At 50.2% G+C, this 9,014-nt stretch overlaps 1 pseudogene; it reads right to left on the bottom strand.

Moving 5' to 3' along the window:
• Positions 1 to 2,668: 2,668 nt before the first annotated feature.
• Positions 2,669 to 9,014, bottom strand: part of LOC138368055 (uncharacterized PE-PGRS family protein PE_PGRS46-like) — a 52,777-nt pseudogene continuing 46,431 nt past the window's right edge.

Raw genomic sequence — 9,014 nt, 5'->3', positions numbered from 1 at the left:
CGGAGAGGAGCAGTCAAGGACAGCAGTAGGAAGAGGGGGAGTAGGAAGAGGGGGAGTAGAAAGAGGGGAGCGCACCCCAGCAAGAGCAGCAACCGAAAGGGAAGCAGGGGCCAAAGAAACCTCCATAGCAGGAACAGGGGGCGCAACCACTGAAACGGGAGGGGAAGGAGCAACAGAGCCAGAAGTAGGAGCTAAGGAAGAAAGCGAAGCCTTCTTACCCGCCGGGGAAGAGGAAGGAGAGGAGCCAGGCTTACGCTTCTGACTTAAAGAGACAGGTGTCCCAGCAACTACGTACCGGGCAACGGATTCCAGTGTCTCAACAGGAGAAGCCGAACGAGAGCACACACGACGGCCGTTAGGAGAGCGATGGACATCCGCCTGCACCGACAGGCGGCGGGGAGAGCCGATAGATGGAGGAAGAGGATGGGAAGGAGGATCGGAGGGGGACGAGGAAGAAGACACAGGCGACATGACAGACCGGGTTGAAAGAAGGGGAACCCCAGACAGAGGACCAGGAGGGGGACCCCTCGGGAAAGAACTCAAAGGAACAGAGGAGGGGGCAGTGGGCGTATCAGGTCCAAGGCCCGGAAACGGTTGAGAGTCTGAGGAAGGGGGGAAGGACGAGGAGAGGAAGAGCGCAACACGCGAGCATAAGAGATGTTAGTATAAGGCGGGAGCCGGCGAACCTGGCGCCTCGCCTCAGGAAAAGACAAACGCTCCCGGTGCTTCAGGTTAAGGACGGCCGCCTCAAGCTTGTAATGGACACAGGCACGGGAGAACGTAGGATGGGCCTCACCGCAGTTGAGGCAGCGAGCTTGGGGAGAAGTGCACTCCGACTTAGAGTGACCTTCACTCCCACACAAAGGACAGAGAGAGACAGTCCCAGAGCAGCGGAGGGCACCATGCCCAAACCTCCAGCACTTATTACAAAGTCGAGGAGAAGGAATATACTCCTGGACAGAGCACCTAGCACCAGCAAGAATGACAGAGGATGGAAGGGTCCTACCATCAAAGGTGATCTTCACAACGCGAAGGGGTTGACGGCGACGACCACGAGGGGGACGAGTAAACGAGTCAACCTGGAGGACAGAATGGCCTTGGGCATCAAGGATATGCCGAATATCATCGTGGCAATCCTGCAGATTCCGAACACCGGTTGCAACATGGGGTGGGAGGAGAATAGTGCCAACACTGGAATTCATCTGAACGTTCTTGGAGACCCGAACAGGGATCTCGCCAAGGCAAGATAAGGCAGCCAAGCGGGAAGCCGCATCCTGAGAAGGAGCAGCAACGACACGTGTACCGAGACGAGTGGGGTTGAAAGTAACACACGCATCCACGGAATCTACAAGATGCCGATGGAGGGAGAAATCGTCAGGAGGCGCAGAATCAAGAGGGAGGAGATCAAAGTATTTGGCCCATGAAGCAGGACCAAACAAGGCCTGATACGCATCAGCACGGGAAGGAATCGAGCGAGTGCGGTTGGGGCGCGAACGGCGTTGAGAACCCCTAGAGAGAGAGGGGTCAAAAGGCGCAGTAGTCACAACGAAAGACTTAGCCACACCAGGGGACGAAGTGGTCACCACCGGGGGCTGGAGGCTCGACCCAACCTCAGAGGAGGGAGGGGAGCTGGGGGAAGAAGTCAGGACGGTCAAAGGAGGAGCAAGGTCGGGGCCCAACGCAGCGGGAGCTACAGAGCCTGGTCTTCCAATACAGGCCGACTCGGGGGCTTGGTCGCCCACCCCACGAGCCTGAGAGGGTACAACGGAAACATTCAACGACATAGAGACGAAAAGTGACAAATTCATCCACGAATGTGCCCCCATACCCACCATGGAGCCACAATTAGAGGCAGGACACCCAACAGGAAGCTATCGCTGATCATGCCGGGGCCCCCTAGGGGTGCGTCGTGAGTATACGCCCCACAAACGCCACCTTAAGAACCGTCAGTCCGTCGAGATCGGGTTCAGCGACGAAAGGGGGATTGACAATAAAAGGTTCCCCTCGCTCGAGACGTCGGGTACTACAGTTCTACGGGTGCAAGAGTATGCCTCCTCAAGCACCCGGGCGTCAAAATAGAAGAAGTCCAAAGAAAGAATCCAAAACAAGCAAAAGGTCGGCAGGAAACGACAAGCAGATAGGAGAAGAGGGGGGAGAAAAACGAAACATAAGGAAAAGGAAAAGCGATCCGGCACAATTGGAGAAGACAGCAGCAGGAGAGCAAGGCCAGAAAAGGACAGAGGACTGCCCAACGGAGCATCACACTCCGGCAGCCGTCCACCAAGCCCCCTCACGACGCCAACGGGCCGGAAGGGGAGGGGGAGATGCTTTTGTAGCTCTTTACTTTGTTACAACGATTTCCTGGCATTAACATCTGCCGACAACTGTGATTCAGACGACTTCAGCCAGTTTGAAGTCCCTGTGATCAACACTCCGTCATAATGCAACTAAATAAATACATATATTTCAGGATTGAATTGTCTAGTTTGGTAATTATTCATCAAGGTGCACTAATGCACGGCACACAGTTTTGTAATTGCTGCACTGTACACTGCTGCACTGTGCACTGCATGGAATGTACACTGTTGCACTGTAATTGCTTCACTGTATGTTGTAGTGCCGTTCACTACAGTGATTTACACTTATGCTGGGAAACTTTCAGACGTCTCTAGTGCCCGTGACCATGGCCGCCCTCAGGCCCTTGACCATGGCAGCCCTCAGGCCCGTGACCATGGCCGCCCTCAGGCCCGTGACCATGGCCGCCCTCAGGCCCGTGACCATGGCCGCCCTCAGGCCCGTGACCATGGCCGCCCTCAGGCCCGTGACCATGGCCGCCCTCAGGCCCGTGACCATGGCAGCCCTCAGGCCCGTGACCATGGCCGCCCTCAGGCCCGTGACCATGGCCGCCCTCAGGCCCGTGACCATGGCCGCCCTCAGGCCCGTGACCATGGCCGCCCTCAGGCCCGTGACCATGGCCGCCCTCAGGCCCGTGACCATGGCCGCCCTCAGGCCCGTGACCATGGCCGCCCTCAGGCCCGTGACCATGGCCGCCCTCAGGCCCGTGACCATGGCCGCCCTCAGGCCCGTGACCATGGCCGCCCTCAGGCCCGTGACCATGGCCGCCCTCAGGCCCGTGACCATGGCCGCCCTCAGGCCCGTGACCATGGCCGCCCTAAGGCCCGTGACCATGGCCACCCTCAGGCCCGTGACCATGGCCGCCCTCAGGCCCGTGACCATGGCCGCCCTCAGGCCCGTGACCATGGCCGCCCTCAGGCCCGTGACCATGGCCGCCCTCAGGCCCGTCCTCCTAAGGTTTCCAAAGGTCCAGAAAACGGTCAGAGTAAAGTGTCCTCTCCCAACCTGCCAGAGGACCCAACTGGTTCCTGTGGTTAAGGCCGGCCTCAGACACCACTGGTTCCTGTGGTTAAGGCCGGCCTCAGACACCAGTGGTTCCCGTGGTCAAGGCTGGCCTCAGACACCAGTGGTTCCCGTGGTCAAGGCTGGCCTCAGACACCAGTGGTTCCCATGGTCAAGGTTGGCCTCAGACACCACTGGTTCCCGTGGTCAAGGCTGGCCTCAGACACCACTGGTTCCCGTGGTTAAGGCCGGCCTCAGACACCACTGGTTCCCGTGGTTAAGGTTGGCCTCAGACACCACTGGTTCCCGTGGTCAAGGCTGGCCTCAGACACCACTGGTTCCCGTGGTCAAGGCTGGCCTCAGACACCACTGGTTCCCGTGGTCAAGGCTGGCCTCAGACACCACTGGTTCCCGTGGTCAAGGCTGGCCTCAGACACCACTGGTTCCTGTGGTTAAGGCCGGCCTCAGACACCACTGGTTCCTGTGGTTAAGGCCGGCCTCAGACACCACTGGTTCCTGTGGTTAAGGCCGGCCTCAGACACCACTGGTTCCGGTGGTTAAGGCCGGCCTCAGACACCACTGGTTCCTGTGGTTAAGGCCGGCCTCAGACACCACTGATTCCTGTGGTTAAGGCCGGCCTCAGACACCACTGGTTCCTGTGGTTAAGGCCGGCCTCAGACACCACTGGTTCCTGTGGTTAAGGCCGGCCTCAGACACCACTGGTTAATGTGGTTAAGGCCGGCCTCAGACACCACTGGTTCCTGTGGTTAAGGCTGGCCTCACAACACACTCACACCCTCATTGCCCCGAGGCGATGGCGTTGGCCCGCGGTCCTTTCCTATATTCTCGGGAAGCAGAGGCACGTGAAGAAGATGGGAGGAGGAGGCGGAGGGCGTGTTGACCAGCCCCGAGGCTTCCAGCATACCCGAAACACCTCCCATGACGCCCATGGCCCCCATGTTTGTTGCTCCTCCCATGGGCACTCCGCTGCGGAAACTGGAACACGAGGAGCTGAGAGAGGTGCCCAGAGGCCGCAGACCTGAGGGCAGACAACATTACACATTATATTTTCATATAAAATATTGTGAGCATATGAATAAAGGAAATAAGAAGGACCATTGTTTTTCTACACAACATTTTTGTTTAACTCGTTCTAACAAAGAATTTGTTATTTTGTATGGAAGTGAAGCCATCACAAGATAAGCATAACACGTAATTATATGTCTGACAAAATATAAAACATCTGGATTGTGCAAGATCAGTATTTTCTAGTATGCTACGGGAAATTTGTGTTAGTTTATATGTCAAAAGAATGATGAATGTTCGTTTTTCTCTCGCCACTAATGATGGCTATATGGAAAATATTATTTATCTTAAACAATTATATCTCATTAGAATATCCACATCAGATCCGCACAGCAGTCTCTATCTCTCTCTCTCACACACACACATATTTTGTGTAATAGGTGATAGGTGAGTACACATACACACACACACAAGCACATACACACACACACACACACACACACACACACACACACACACACACACACACACACACACACAAACACACAAACACACAAACACACATACACACACACACATACACATACACATACACACACACACCATTGGAGTCCCACGGGGCTCTGTACTCGAACCTGTCCTGTTTCTGATATATGTAAATGATCTCCCGGAGGGAATAGACTCATTCCTCTCAATGTTTGCTGACGACGCCAAAATTATGAGAAGGATTAAGACAGATGAGAACTGCTTGAGGCTTCAAGAAGATCTGGACAAACTGAAGCAATGGTCGAACAAATTGTTGTTAGAGTTTAACCCAAGGAAATATAATGTAATGAAGATAGGTGTAGGGAGCAGGAGACTGAATACAAGGTATCATTTGGGAGATGAAATCTTCAAGAGTCAGAAAGAGTCAGAGAGAGAGAAAGACCTAGGGGTTGATATCACGTCAGGCCTGTCCCCTGTAGCTCATATCAAGAGGATAACATCAGCGGCACATGCCAGGTTGGCTAACATAGGAGCGGCCTCTAGAAACTTCTGTAAGGAATCTTTCATAACATTATATACCACATATGTCAGACCAATCCTGGAGTTTGCGGCTCCAGCATTCAGTTCATATCTAGTCAAGCATAAGACTAAACTGGAAAAGGTTCCAAGGTTTTCCACAAGACTAGTACCCGAACTGAGGGGTATGAGCTATGAGGAGAGACTACGGGAATTAAGCCTCACGTCACTGGAAGACAGAAGAGTTAGAGGGGACGTTATCACCACATACAAAATTCTCAGAAGAATTGATAGGGTAGATAAAGATAGACTATTTAACACAAGGGGGACACGCACTAGGGGACACAGGTGGAAATTGAGTGTCCAAATGAGCCATAGAGACGTTAGACAAATGGAATGCCTTAGGCAGTGATGTGGTGGAGGCTGACTCCATACACAGCTTCAGGTGTAGATATGATAGAGCCCAATAGGCTCAGGAACCTGTACATTAGTTGATTGACAGCTAAGAGGCGGGACTGAAGAGCCGGAGCTCAACCCCCGCAAGCACAACTAGGTAAGTACACAGCGGGGTCTGGTAGCTGAGTGGATAGCGGGCAGTACTCATAATTCTGTGGCCCGGGTTCGATTCTTGGACCAGGCAGAAACAAATGGGAAAAATTTCTTTCACCCTGAATGCTCCTGTTACCTAGCAGTAAGTAGGTACCTGGGAGATAGACAGTTGTTACGGAGCTGCTTCTTGGGTGTGTGTGTAGGGGGGGGGGGAAATTGTTAGTAGTTAGTGACAGCTGATTGACAGTTGTGAGACGGGCTGAAAGATCAAAGCTCAACCTTCTCAAGCAAAACTAGGTGAATACACACACTAATACACACACACACAATGTGTGGGTCTGGATGGTTAGAGTGAATAGCACGCGGGACTCGCAATCCTGTGGCTCGGGTTCGATTCCCGGCCGAGGCAGAAACAAATGGGCAGAGCTTCTTTCACCCTGATGCCCCTGCTCACCTACCATGAATAGATACCTGGGAGTTTTTTTCACTGTCGATGGTAATTGAAAAATCAATTCTCCAAAATTCATTTTTATTTCTAGTCTTGCTGAGGTGATGTCGATGTGTGAGGATGTCGAGGTCTTGCTCGATACGAGTACGGAGGTTTTCGTCGATGTTGCTGTTATATATATATATATAATATATATATATATATATATATATATATATATATATATATATATATATATATATATATATATATATATATATATATATATATATATATATATATATATATATATGACAATGTCAGACCACGGAGGAAAAATGAAACAGGAAATTTCCTTAAGTACTTTCGTATATTAAATACATCTTCAGAAGGTCATTTTACAGATCGAGTGATGGGTATAAATAGGCAGGAAGGAGTGGTGAAGTAAGGTGAGGTACAATACTTGGACAACGCAGACGGCCCATTGGCCCATCAGATGCACCCAATTGGCACATCCGATGTAGCCCAATGGCCCATCTGATACAGCAGACATACAAGCATAATATATAGGTAATTATAACATAAAGAAGTAAATATATACAATAAATTAGTGAGACAAATGTTTTTCAATGATTCTACTTAAATCGCCCTTTAGCTGATCTATTAGAAATGGATCTAAGTTATATAGACCACTGCTAATATTCAAATTACTTTCTTTGGTGATCTGTATCAAAGCAGATTCAATTATGTTTCTGTTATAGGTGCTTTTACAATTTGTTATTGAAGAAGCACTCTCCCAAGCATATATATATATGCGAACAAGCCTGAATGGTCCCCAGGACAATATGCAACTGAAAACTCACACCCCAGAAGTGACTCGAACCCATACTCCCAGGAGCCACGCAACTGGTATGTACAAGACGCCTTAATCCACTTGACCATCACGACTGGACAAAATGAGGTGATAGCCGAGGCTATTTGAACCACCCCACCGCCGGCACTCGGATAGTAATCTTGGGCATAGCATTTTACCAAATCACCTCATTCTTTGGGGCACACGTGAGGAACACAAATGCGAACAAGCCTGAATGGTCCCCAGGACAATATGCAGCTGAAAACTCACACCCCAGAAGTGACTCGAACCCATACTCCCAGGAGCCACGCAACTGGTATGTACAAGACGCCTTAATCCACTTGACCATCACGACCGGACAAAATGAGGTGATAGCCGAGGCTATTTGAACCACCCCACCGCCGGCACTCGGATAGTAATCTTGGGCATAGCATTTTACCAAATCACCTCATTCTTTGGGGCACACGTGAGGAACACAAATGCGAACAAGCCTGAATGGTCCCCAGGACAATATGCAACTGAAAACTCACACCCCAGAAGTGACTCGAACCCATACTCCCAAGAGCCACGCAACTGGTATGTACAAGACGCCTTAATCCACTTGACCATCACGACCGGACAAAATGAGGTGATAGCCGAGGCTATTTGAACCACCCCACCGCCGGCACTCGGATAGTAATCTTGGGCATAGCATTTTACCAAATCACCTCATTCTTTGGGGCACACGTGAGGAACACAAATGCGAACAAGCCTGAATGGTCCCCAGGACAATATGCAACTGAAAACTCACACCCCAGAAGTGACTCGAACCCATACTCCCAGGAGCCACGCAACTGGTATGTACAAGACGCCTTAATCCTCTTGACCATCACGACCGGACAAAATGAGGTGATAGCCGAGGCTATTTGAACCACCCCACCGCCGGCACTCGGATAGTAATCTTGGGCATAGCATTTTACCAAATCACCTCATTCTTTGGGGCACACGTGAGGAACACAAATGCGAACAAGCCTGAATGGTCCCCAGGACAATATGCAACTGAAAACTCACACCCCAGAAGTGACTCGAACCCATACTCCCAGGAGCCACGCAACTGGTATGTACAAGACGCCTTAATCCACTTGACCATCACGACCGGACAAAATGAGGTGATAGCCGAGGCTATTTGAACCACCCCACCGCCGGCACTCGGATAGTAATCTTGGGCATAGCATTTTACCAAATCACCTCATTCTTTGGGGCACACGTGAGGAACACGTGAGGTGGGGTGGTTCAAATAGCCTCGGCTATCACCTCATTTTGTCCGGTCGTGATGGTCAAGTGGATTAAGGCGTCTTGTACATACCAGTTGCGTGGCTCCTGGGAGTATGGGTTCGAGTCACTTCTGGGGTGTGAGTTTTCAGTTATATATATATATATATATATATATATATATATATATATATATATATATATATATATATATATATATATATATATATATATATATATAACGTCGATGTTGCTGTTATATATATATATATATATATATATATATATATATATATATATATATATATATATATATATATATATATATATATATATATATATGCGGAAAATCCACAGAGAAATATGAAATGAGGTGAACGTTTCGGCTTTGTTAAAGCCTTTGTCAACACCAATCTGACTAAGGAGAAGGGAGAAGGGGGGAAGATATATAGGCCGACACCTGACCACCCCATCCCAAGGGTTGGTCAGGTGTAATTAACCAAAAACAGGTATAGCTTAGCTTAGAATGGTCAAAAAACAGTTATACCT

The sequence above is a fragment of the Procambarus clarkii genome, chromosome 24, assembly GCF_040958095.1.
Source record: "Procambarus clarkii isolate CNS0578487 chromosome 24, FALCON_Pclarkii_2.0, whole genome shotgun sequence".
NCBI classification, from domain to species: Eukaryota; Metazoa; Arthropoda; class Malacostraca; order Decapoda; family Cambaridae; genus Procambarus; species Procambarus clarkii.
Note: the sequence above shows the minus strand (reverse complement) of the source record. Positions and strands in the feature narration are given on the sequence as shown.